The 12,065-nt window shown below is 39.7% G+C and overlaps 1 pseudogene; it reads right to left on the bottom strand.

Annotated features, from left to right (window-relative positions):
- Positions 1-2,140: 2,140 nt before the first annotated feature.
- LOC149139693 (uncharacterized) overlaps positions 2,141-12,065 on the bottom strand; it is a 30,472-nt pseudogene continuing 20,547 nt past the window's right edge.

Below are 12,065 nucleotides of genomic sequence, written 5' to 3'. Positions count from 1 at the left end.
AATTAGTATGAGAAACCAAGGACTTCAATATCGATAAGAACTCAACCACAATTACGATAGAAATTTAGAATTATTGTATAACCACCTTACACGTTACTGCTAATTAAATTATTTTCTTAGACACATGGTGCACACAAGTACTAACTCCAGTGTGCAAGCAATGCCTTTGACCAAATCTATAACAACGTTGAAGCAACAACAAGATGGTGAATATCAGAACCACCTATCCATGAGATAGACATTTGAATCCAAATGGTAGAAAAATGAGAATAACACCTTCCAGTAAAAGAAGTTGTAACAAAGGAGTGCATAAAGGAGAGAAGTTTTTGCTTATGTAATATGTTACACATCGATCAAGATTGCAAGCCTCTAGAAACAATAGAAAATGTTACAGTTTAGGAAAACACCACTGATAGAGATTAACAAATAGTTGTAACATAGTTTGCTCTTTCCCTGAGGTCGAATCCCACACCAAGGAATTATTGTATGCATATAAGAGGACAATGGATGCACTATTGTGTGCACAACAAAGGCAAACAACTTTCATTGATTTTGACACATATTCAATATATCTCCACTCTCTCAATCTAACAGTTTTTCTTAAGGCTGAACATCAAGGATTGGTACCCACCTTCAAGAATACAGAGAAACAAGCATCCTCTAAGGTGACCATAACCAAATACCATTCTGGACAATTTTTTGAAAGTCGTTTTTGAACTCAGTCATAATGAATTTTCAAATTAGATGAGTACCTTGGGAATTTGCATTCCACTGGGAAAGACAAAGAATCTAACAATTTATTAAAAAAAAAAAGCGAGAGAATATGAATGGGGTTATCACTAGGAACGCAGTCCCTTCATGTCACTCCAGAGGCTCCAAATTTTGTCGACTCAAGCAACATCTGGAAAGCCAAAGAGATTTCTTGCTTTCTCTCTTGAGAATATATAAGGAGAAAATTAAGATGGTATTCTTGTTCTGGCTAGAGGTTCAATTGCGTATTTTCAATTTTGGAAACCAAAGAGGCAATAATTCGTGATTTGCTACAGATCTAGATAACATAACATTTCCTTTGTCTATTGAGGGTCCAAATGTGATTATACAAAGTTTTATGGTATTGCTCAGCAATGTTGCATGCCCAAGGGATCTAACCACATTTGATTGCAATTTGGTGTTAGGATATGATAGAGATGAACAGACTAGGTATGGCCAACAATAATGAAGGTCAGTTTAAGAGCTACTTACTGCTACTCCTCTTATCGAATTGATTGTAGTGTGACCTACAAACAATTTTCGAGTTGGTATTAAATTTATATTCTAAACCCCACTTACTTGCAATTGTTAAGGTTGATAAGTTAAGGTGTTAATTTCCTTTTTAGACCATTTTCTCTGCTCATTAGCTTGGATCACGACAAAAGTAAAAGGGATGTAAGAAAATGCAAATGAAAGTAAGACTACTGCAAATTACATATGGCCAAAAAAAGATAGAAACTTAGTACCTAAAAATACCCTGATCTGGAAGGGTACAAGGATAATTCAAACAACGCAGAATAACAATACCATTGTCTCTGTTTAACAAGCATTTTGATGGAAGCTTAAGAAACTTGTCTATAGTAATCATATGAATAGCATTTAAAAACTGTATAATTAATATGGTGCTTCGAAAACACCAATCTTTACAACTCACCTACAGTACGAATTCAATGGTTTTATTTGTGAAAGCTTCTCTATGGTCTCTTACAATACATCGATAAAATCATTCAAAAGAGGCAAAGCTTTAGAAAATAAACCTCATAATTTCTATTGAAACCATTCATATTGTACAGATGACAAATTTTCCAAAAATGTGAAAAACATGATCTAGAAAACATTCCAACATTGCTACCTCTGTTTCACAAACAACTAATGAGAAGAGCCCCTCACCCAAAGAGTGATATGTGTCTACGTTACTAGAAGTGGGAAAAAGGAATAGAAGCAGGAACATAGTGAGAAGCAGAGCTAAAGGGTTTTAGGAGATAAGAAACATAAACCCCACCCTCCCTGGTATATTTTCACATGCAAAATTGAATAGTAATGCACTAATTTAGTGTCAAGACAAGAACAGATACAACAACAGGAATGAAATGAAAAATAGGTCCCCTGGTCATGTTTCTGGTAACATAGATAGGCATCTAATATAAAACCTACAACAAGGGGAATAGACACATATAAAATCAAGCCGTGCATTTGAGTCTATGATGTTATAAACAATAAGAAATCATTGTATAGATACTTAAAAAATATGGTCACTGGGAAAAAAAACTAACCTGTTACCTTTAATTTTGAACGAGGCCTCTAAACATTGCTTATGAGCAACAACTAGATCATACTTGCAAGAATAACCCAACACAATAGATTCCCCTACCTCTTGGTTGGTCTCCAGAGTAAGATGCAATATTCTACACTCCTTCTTAGATCGACTCCCAATTATGTCTAATTGCCTCCCTTGATCAGAAGGTAAATTCCCTTCTGGTGCCTTCACCTCAGGGTTAGGACCCTTCTTAAGACCTACATCGGAACTATCAGAAAGAGAATGCCTTGCAAGATCTGACATTCCTACAATATCAGGATCATAAGAATTAGAATAATCATATTCATCATGTCAATATGTTCCTCCATTTGAATCATACTGCGAATTCCAAGACTGATCTTCAACATCAGAATAATTTGGGTTGTGTGCACTACCATCCACAAATGATCTGCATGAGATGGCTTCCTCATGCTCCTCATATGCTAGAACAATTATGGACTCATCTTTAACTGTAGAAGTTGAGGACCTCTCTATGCTAATGAAGAATGGGATATAAACCTCGACTCACTCATAAATATGACTGAAAAAGCCCTTGTATTTCCCCCATTTCTCTTCAGAACTCTTATTTCTCGCACTTACTACGTTTGTGTGCTTAGGGACCACAACCAACAAGTAAATATGGCAGACGGGGTTTGACTGACCAACGACAAGGAGAAGGGTACAACACTCTTTAACATCAGTAACACCATGTGAGGGAGATGGAAAACGAGACTCAGTGCAATTCAATGTGGGAGGTATGAAGGACGAGGCTCGATTGACTAGCGGGAAGGAGAAGGTTACAACGTGCCAAAGAGGAGTGCATGAAAAGGAAAAGTGGAGGGGAGGGCACATGTGTGGAGGAGGATTCCGTTCAGTAGAGAGTTGCAGAAATAGGTAGGTAGCAGAAAACGTGGGCTAATAAAAATTTGGGTAGATGACAAAATTTATTGGTTGGAGGGACAAACACATGGAAAAATGTTATTGGTTGGAAGGGAGAAATCCAAGCTTTCCCATTGGCTAGGGTGAACAGTATTTGACCACCCCAAGCTAACAAATAAAACAGATATCGACATAATTATAAGAGAATTGAAAAGCTTAAAAAGGTATGCAAGATAATTTAACAATTATAAGAGAACCCCAATGCATTAAATAATTTTTATGGAAGAAGAATTTTCTTTGGCATTATGATCATTTATATTATGTAGGATTTTTCAACTTAAATAGAAGGTTTTTGTTAGAATTGTAGATTTTTTTTATAGGAGGATATATAGAGTTCTTGAAAAGATACCATGGGAATGAGAATGATTTTTTTGGGAAGGTTTTAAAACTAATGCTCAAAATTTTATGGTTGAATGTGTAGTCCCCCAATAGAATAAGGGAGAGACAATCAAGATGTTAAGTCGCCTACAAACTTTAGTTATACCAAATCCATGTTGGGAAGAACTTTCAATGGATTTTATTCCATGTTTACCTAATTTTGAAGGAAAAAATGTTATAACGGTAGTAGTGAATCAACTGAAGAAGTATGTCCATTTTTTCTCTATTTCTCATCCCTTTAAACCAAGTACAATAGTAATATCAATTATGAAAAAAATTCAAAAATTATGTAGAATCCCTCAGATTAATTTTTTTTTGAAAGAAATGGGTAGGAATTTGTATTATTAAAAAAAATCAGGTTAGTAGTGTTATCGGGAAATCTAGTGTCTATGCAGAGCTGCTAGTCCCACTAAGACTGGTAGCTATCTTAGAAACAAACAAACTAAAACTACTTTCGTTTTCCTTTATGAAAAGTAGATAAGAGGGGAACAAAGGAGACCAACCTCTGTCTTGCGCTTGGTTCCTTGCTTGATTCCTCTCCCTTCTGATAGATCTTTGCCACTCGCTTCCTCGTCTACCCAGCTTCAAAGAGCACCTGTGGAATCAAAGCAGCATAACACTATCCAAGAACAGAGATCTACTATCACAAACAATATAGGACCAGATATATATTGACCACACAAATGCATATATCATCAATCATACAAGAATGTGGAGGAAAACTTGAATAGCTTTATTAATATCAAGAATAGAAAAGAGGATTACAACCAATTGTTCTGACCTAGCGTCATCCTCTCAACAAGAAAGCACTTCTTCACCTCATGAAAAGCTTAGATCACCCAACACTATGATGTTAGACCAAGAAACCAGCAGCACTTCCTTACAAGATACAAAATTCCAGCCTCTGGATCTCTGGGATGAGGGATAGATATATATATGATTGCAGGGAGGTGAGTCAGCTTCTGAGATTTGATTAGTGTCCTCTCTCTGATAGTTCTTGATTCCACTTGGAGATTGATGATCTCTTACTCATCCCTGGGCGAATTCAGAGAGGCAAGTGTCACAGGAGAAGTTTCTGGAAGATTCCATGATCATCCACCTCGCAAATTGACTCTACCATTTGTCCACTCTCGCCCATCGCACCCCATAGAAGGGATTTTCAGTATGCATCGCACCTCCCGTGTGCATTTAGGTGGGATGCATCGCACTTTGACCATGGAGCAGGTGAGATGATCCAGTTTTGACCAATTCTGAGCAGTTTTTCATGGAGAACTTCTGGGAGATGATGTAATCAGCTGACCTTGTTCTTTTAGGGTATGGAACAACACTTTTAGGGACTTAGGAGCCCTTGGTTTATGGACATGTTTGATTGGGGTCGCAGTGCCCAAAAATGTCTATAACAGTTGCCCCCTAAAGCATGAGGTCGTTAATATTTTGATGTCGGGTGAAATGCTTTATCATGAGGATTCGAAGTTTTTTCGAGCTGGAAGGCGACCTATAATAAGATACAATGCAATACATTATCTTCATAATATTTTCATGATCTAGTTGAGGCGGGCATTCCCATGCTCAGCTTTATAAATTCATTTTCATGTACATAAGACAGACAATCGTCTGTGTGCAGACTGATGATTCTGGTAGAGCCATCATCCCTTAGATTGGATGATTATCTGTGCAACAATGATGTACATTTGATGTCTTTATTTTCCTGAATATATATCGCAGCCCGGATGGATGAAACTAGATCCGGGGTCTTCAATCTCGTTCGATCTTCACTCAAAGTACAAGTCGATCCATGTGAGAGATGTTCTGGAGTCGAACATGGAAAGACATCGCCTGATTACCAGCCAATGATGTAAGCTGTTAACAGGCGTGAGAGGAATCACTGATGATGATGATGACCCTCAAGGTACTACAGTACAATTCACGTGGTGTGAATAAGGGACTTGGCATCGAACACCACGCAAAATCTTTCGGTCGAAGGCCATTGATGTAAACCTGTCGCCGGAAGTGAGAAACTTGCCATTGAGGCATGCAAGCTTCAAAGTACTGAAAGGGTTGTCCCTAAGTCAACTTCTTGGATAATGAGCTGATGTCGACAAGAAGCGACCCGCCGTAGGAGGGCCTTAATGAATCCCACATCTACGGCACGGAACGGAGTAAATGATTTTGGAGGTGAAAACAATCTGATGATACAGGGTTCAGGGTGGCGGTCATGAAAGAATGGAGCGTAAATGTATTGCAGTGGATGAGACACAGGTGAATTCTCTGAGCGACTTCTCTTGAACATACCAGCGACACTGACATGATGGATTGGTAGCGTTAACCCCAAATATGGATGGTGTGATGGACCAATGGTGATATGACCAGTGAACGGAACAACCCAACCTGACTCGGATGTGGAGTGAAAGTGTCATGTTCAAGAGCGACTTGCTACCAATAACGTTTTTTCAAGTTTTCTTCCCAATTTTTCCCCAATCATTGCTGACCAGTACCTCTTTATTTTTGTCCAGCTTGAGGAGGATAACATATGCTTGTTCTATAATTTTCCCTTCGGGCAAACCCATCGCTATGTTTTAACGAGCCTAGTGACAGTGAAACTCGCTCTTGTCTGTATGGACAAGTTTGTCGCTATTCGGTTTTAACGAGTTTAACGATAAAGATAACTCGGTCCTTTTCAATTTTAGAGAGTCTGAAAGGGACGTAAAGAAAACTCCAATAATCCTTTTTCGTCTCATAATCCCTTAAGTCCGAAAAAGTATAAAATAATACAAAAGGGATGACTTTTTGGTAATTTTAACGAGCCGAACAAACAAGCGCTCGATCTTTTTGTGTAATAATCCCTCAAGTCTAAAAAGATTAAAATCTAGAGGACGGATAGCACTTCCGGTCACTTTAATGAGCTGGAGAGGCTAATTTCTCGGCAATCTTTTCATATTTTACGAGTCAGATGAAAAGAGCTTAAAGGAGACTCGTTTTTCAAGGAACGAGTGATAAATTCGGGTAGCAGCTGATTCCAGGTAAGGTTTGGAATTTTCCAATCACAGCAGTGTCACAAGGATGGCTAACAGGATCACTCTTCACAGCTGTTCCTCAAAAAGGGTAAACAATCAAATGGAGGTGAATGATCGGCCAAAAATAGACTGGAGGTGATGATGAGAACACGGCCAAGGCTTCAAAGGCTGATGATAATGCATTCACGATGGTTATTTACCGGAAATTGGTTCATTTTTTAATGAATGAGCTTAAACTCTGGGGGAAACATTTGCTCATTGCTTATGTTTAATTTTTAACGAGCTTGAACTCCACATAAAAACTGCTCGATCCAGTCGTATAATAAGGATGTCTCATCTAAGATGCCATTTTTATGGAGCTTGCACCTTACAAAGCTTTGCCCCACATCCTTTCTTTATGCAAGTTAGGAAATGACCAATCCTACGAGTTTAAAGGGTTAGAGGACCTACAAATTTAAAAAATTAATTGTCGCTCTTCGTTTGCATGCCAAAAGGTTTGCATGCCCCCAGGTATAGTGAAGTAGAGTTTCCAGGTTACCCCTCAATTTGTAGACAAAACATTTGTTTTATCGGGAAAGGCCTACCTTTTCCAGGTTACCCTTCAATTTGCAGACAAAACATTTGTTCTATCGGGAAAGGCCTACCTTCTAACAGAGGTATCTTATTCTGGTCTAACCCCATTTTCCTAAATGGACGGGTGTGTCAACCAGTCATATATCCTTCGCGGAAACCTACTCTATGCCCAAGGTTTTCCTGCTGAAACAGACCAGGGTGCATGCCCCCTGGGTTTCAGTCATGTCCTCCCGAATCACTCGCGCTCATCAGGTGGACGGACTGGGGATTGATGAGACATTCCTTGCATGAAAAGACCATTTAGGGATGGTATTTGACTATTTGCTATGTGTGAGCTGGGGAATGAAAGCTGGTCTACGAGCTTGACCACTCTTCCTTCATGCGGAAAACACATTACTCTAAAGAGCGAGGAGACAATGGCTCCCATGCAATAAATATAGTCGCGTCCAAGGAGTAGATTATAATCTAGGGGTCCTTGGACTACCATTACATTCATGTGAACTGTTTTCCTTCTCAATGTTATCGGCACATTGGGAAGGATCCCTAAAGGTCGACTGGTTCCTTTCTCAAAGCTTGTTAGATTTCTCATCTCAGGCAAAAGCGATGGCGAACCAAGCGCTGTCCAAGCAGTTGAGGAAAGGATACTCATAGAAGCCCCTTCATCTATGATGGTACCGACCATGACCATTCTATATATTTGTGCAATGATTCGAAATGGTACACTAGCCGGTAAACGGGGTCTGCCTAGTAGATTCCCATCGAAGGAAACAACTAGGTTGCTCGGAGGTGGGACCGAATAGACGGCCGGATATGACTCTGACGAATTTCCTTCCTGCGATAAAGGAACGGGTAGACTGCCCCCATGTTCATCGGAGTCTGTGTTTACGAAGAGAATTTGAACGGTGTCGTTCTTGTTCTCTCTGGTGACTGTATCATCTGAAGATGGACCTTCTGAAGGCAAGACCGGGTCAACTGCCGCCTCGACCTTTTGACTTTCGTCTGGTGTGAATTCAGATGGTTTATCTTCAATGATAGATGCTTCGACCGACCACAATGGCGTGTCAGTCAGATTTTCAACTAGTGATGGACTTGGCAAGAGTTTCTTATATCCAGGAGGAAGCCGTAACGGTGAAACTGGACGGTCGTCCAAAACTCTTTTAGCTTCGTCAAGGAAGGGACAACGGTGGACGGCGTGATCGCCTTCACACAGTTTACAAGGGAATTTACTTTTCCTTTTCTGTCCCGATGCTTCGCTTTCACTAGTTGATGGTGTACTTTCAACATGATCATCAGAGGTTGTTGACACTAGATTGTGCAAACGAGGAGACCAGTCCCTTACGATCCGAGGGATGCAAGGACAATCTCGATGATAGTGATCTCCTTTGCAAATGACACATGGAGATTTAGGCTTTGACAGCACAGTGTGTGGATTTTCACTAGATGATGCCTGGTTGCCCCTTTTCACCTTTGGCTCCTTCTTCTTCTTCTCTTTCTTCTCCTTCCCCTTCTTCTCCTTCTTAGTTACTTGATTTTTGGCTTTACCAGCTCCATCAAGCGAAGAGGAAGGAAGAGAGGGAGAATCGAACGAAGTAGAAGGTTGGGGGGTAACTCTGGTATCATCTAGTTGCTGACTTGATTGCTCAGGAATCACGGTGTTCTGAATGACAGAGGTCGAGAAGAGCCATATGGGCAGGCCGATTGTCAATCCTGGAAGCGACAATGTGGCCATATGGGGTGCACCAACATCTCCCCAAGAGGAGAAAGGACTAGGATTTCCTCCAAGGGGAAATCCTTGGTTGGTGGACTCCATTTTTCTCAACCTAAGACCAACGTAGGAAAGGTGACGTTTATTCCGATTAAAATAAATTTTAGACGCTTTGACACAACTTGTTTTTTCAATTTTTAAGAGTCGAGAAAAAACAAAAGATGACTCTAGTCGCCTTCAATTTTTAATGAGCTTGAAGTGACAAGTGCTCATATGGACCTTTTCCTTTAAGGAGTCTGAAAAGGAATGAAAGAGACTACTCTGGAAGTCTAGACAGAGGGATTACCAAACCAATCGCAAAACTGTAGAATACTTTTTACGGTATGGTAGTCAATTTTCCCGAATGTTGTGTTCAGTGCATTGCAATCGATAGGGCGGCAGACACGGATTCCTATGGATAAAGGATATAGCCTGTTGTGGTCTCCCAATATATACTCGAAGGTACCTGGGAGCACAAGTCCGTACTGGCACTTGTCGTCTCAAAGTGGAGGAATCACCCAACTAGCAATGAAAACAACAGTTACCAGGCTTTACGACGCCGGAATACGTCTCTAGCCTAGACTTCTAAATGTTGTGCGTTAGGTTCCAAAGCATTTTTAGATTCATTAAATTTATTTTACAGTTGATCTTGTTTAAGAAATTTGCCTTTCAGGTTCACCGCGTGATGTAGATATACAATTCCTAAAATGCAATCTAAGATGATAAACAATCGTTTAATCTTCTTTTTGCAATGAAAATCCTAGCTACTAAAGAAAGAGAGATGATATTCTTTCAACATAGAGCAGAGAGCACACACTATATGCACTATCGTAAATCAAACCAACAAATAGTCTAAATGCAAATGCACATGCATGTATTTGTTTTTCAGCCTTCTTAATGTGTGAATGATAAAAAGAAAGCTAAGCGCAAATCTAAATTATTTTTCAAAGCGACATTACTAACAAGCTTCTTTTCAAGACAAAATGAAGACAATGACGACACTTTGCGATTTGGAATTGAAAACTTGTTTTCGACACTCGAAAAACTACTAATTCAAATCAAATACAAGAGTAACAGTGTAATCGACTATCAAGAACAATCGGATTCTCTTCTATGACTGAAAACGACACTTGCAACACTTCCAAATCAAGAAACGACAGTTCAATTACGCTACTTCTTTGTAAAAGAGAATTGAAAATGGCTCACAATACATAAAAACATTTACAGTTCTTTGCACGATGGAGGCGGAATAATGGCAAGGAAGGGGGTTTCCATAGAGGTATACTGACTACAAACAGCAAAACTCCTGAATAGAGCTGAAAAAGAGTGAAGAAAAACCAAAGTCTGGAGGCAAAATTAGCCTTCTCTGACCATCGCACCTGTTACACAGGGATTCCAGTATGCATCCCACCTACAACACCCGGGAAGTGCGATGCATAATGATATCCTTGAAGAGAGGGTGCGATGGTACAGTGCGAGACTTTTGATCCAGTTCTTGATCACAGTTTGCAGCATAGTTCAGGGATTGAGGCCAAGCAAGTGATAATCAGTAAATAAATCATAGGGGTAGATCTAAGGAGGTTACTAGAGCCACCACAAGGGCAATTAGGATGTTTACAAATCAATTGTTTAGTTTATAAACAAAACCTGGAGATAGACTGAAGCAACATTGATCTACTTTGCACTTGCATAGAAAATGCAGTTCGAAGGCTAGCTGGCTTGACTTCAGGCTCCGTCTGTAAGTTTATAAAAAAAACAAGTATAGAAAAGCAAACAAGCTATTCGTTCCCCAGCGGAGTCGCCATTTTGTTATCGGGAAATCTAGTGTCTATGCAGAGCTGCTAGTCCCACTAAGACTGGTAGCTATCTTAGAAACAAACAAACTAAAACTACTTTCGTTTTCCTTTATGAGAAGTAGATAAGAGGGGAACAAAGGAGACCAACCTCTGTCTTGCGCTTGGTTCCTTGCTTGATTTCTCTCCCTTCTGATAGATCTTTGCCACTCGCTTCCTCGTCTACCCAGCTTCAAAGAGAACCTGTGGAATCAAAGCAGCATAACACTATCCAAGGATAGAGATCTATTATCACAAACAATATAGGACCAGATATATATTGACCACACAAATGCATATATCATCAAACATACAAGAATGTGGAGGAAAACTTGAATAGCTTTATTAATATCAAGAATAGCAAAGAGGATTACAACCAATTGTTCTGACCCAGCGTCATCCTCTCAGCAAGAAAGCCCTTCTTCACCTCATGAAAAGCTTAGATCACCCAACACTATGATGTTACACCAAGAAACCAGCAGCACTTCCTTACAAGATACAAAATTCCAGCCTTTGGATCTCTGGGATGAGGGATCCATATATAGATGATTGCAGGGAGGTGAGTCAGCTTTTGAGATTTGATTAGTGTCCTCTCTCTGATAGTTCTTGATTCCACTTGGAGATTGATGATCTCTTACTCATCCCTGGGCGAATTCAGAGAGGCAAGTGTCACAGGAGAAGTTTCTGGAAGATTCCATGATCATCCACCTCGCAAATTGACTCTGCCATTTGTCCACTCTCACCCATCACACCCCATAGAAGGGCTTTTTAGTATGCATCGCACCTCCCATGTGCATTTAGGTGGGATGCATCGCACTTTGACCATGGAGCAAGTGAGATGATCCAGTTTTGACCAGTTCTGAGCAGTTTTTCATGGAGAACTTCTGGGAGATGATGTAATCAGTTGACCTTGCTCTTTTAGGGTATGGAACAACACTTTTAGGGACTTAGGAGCCCTTGGTTTATGGACATGTTTGATTGGGGTCGCAGTGCCCAAAAATGTCTATAACAAGTGGGCCAAAACTTTTACATATTCCAATCTTCCTTGGAGGTTTGAAATTATGCATTGTGGCTCAATCCAAACCCTCAATCGATTTCCCCATGACATAAAAATTTCAGACCCTTTCCAACTAAAAGTTCTCCAAAAAAAAATAGATACATTTACATTCCATTATTCACTACTTATGTTATGACTTCAAAGACTGAATTATTTTTTTCCTTAGCGAAATGCCTTTTCCTTTCTTCCCAACTTGAGTCCA

Source organism: Pinus tabuliformis, chromosome X, assembly GCF_031772625.1.
Source record: "Pinus tabuliformis cultivar Carrire ecotype Pingquan chromosome X, CPIR1, whole genome shotgun sequence".
Taxonomy (NCBI): domain Eukaryota; kingdom Viridiplantae; phylum Streptophyta; class Pinopsida; order Pinales; family Pinaceae; genus Pinus; species Pinus tabuliformis.
This window is presented reverse-complemented; position numbering and strand designations above follow the sequence as displayed.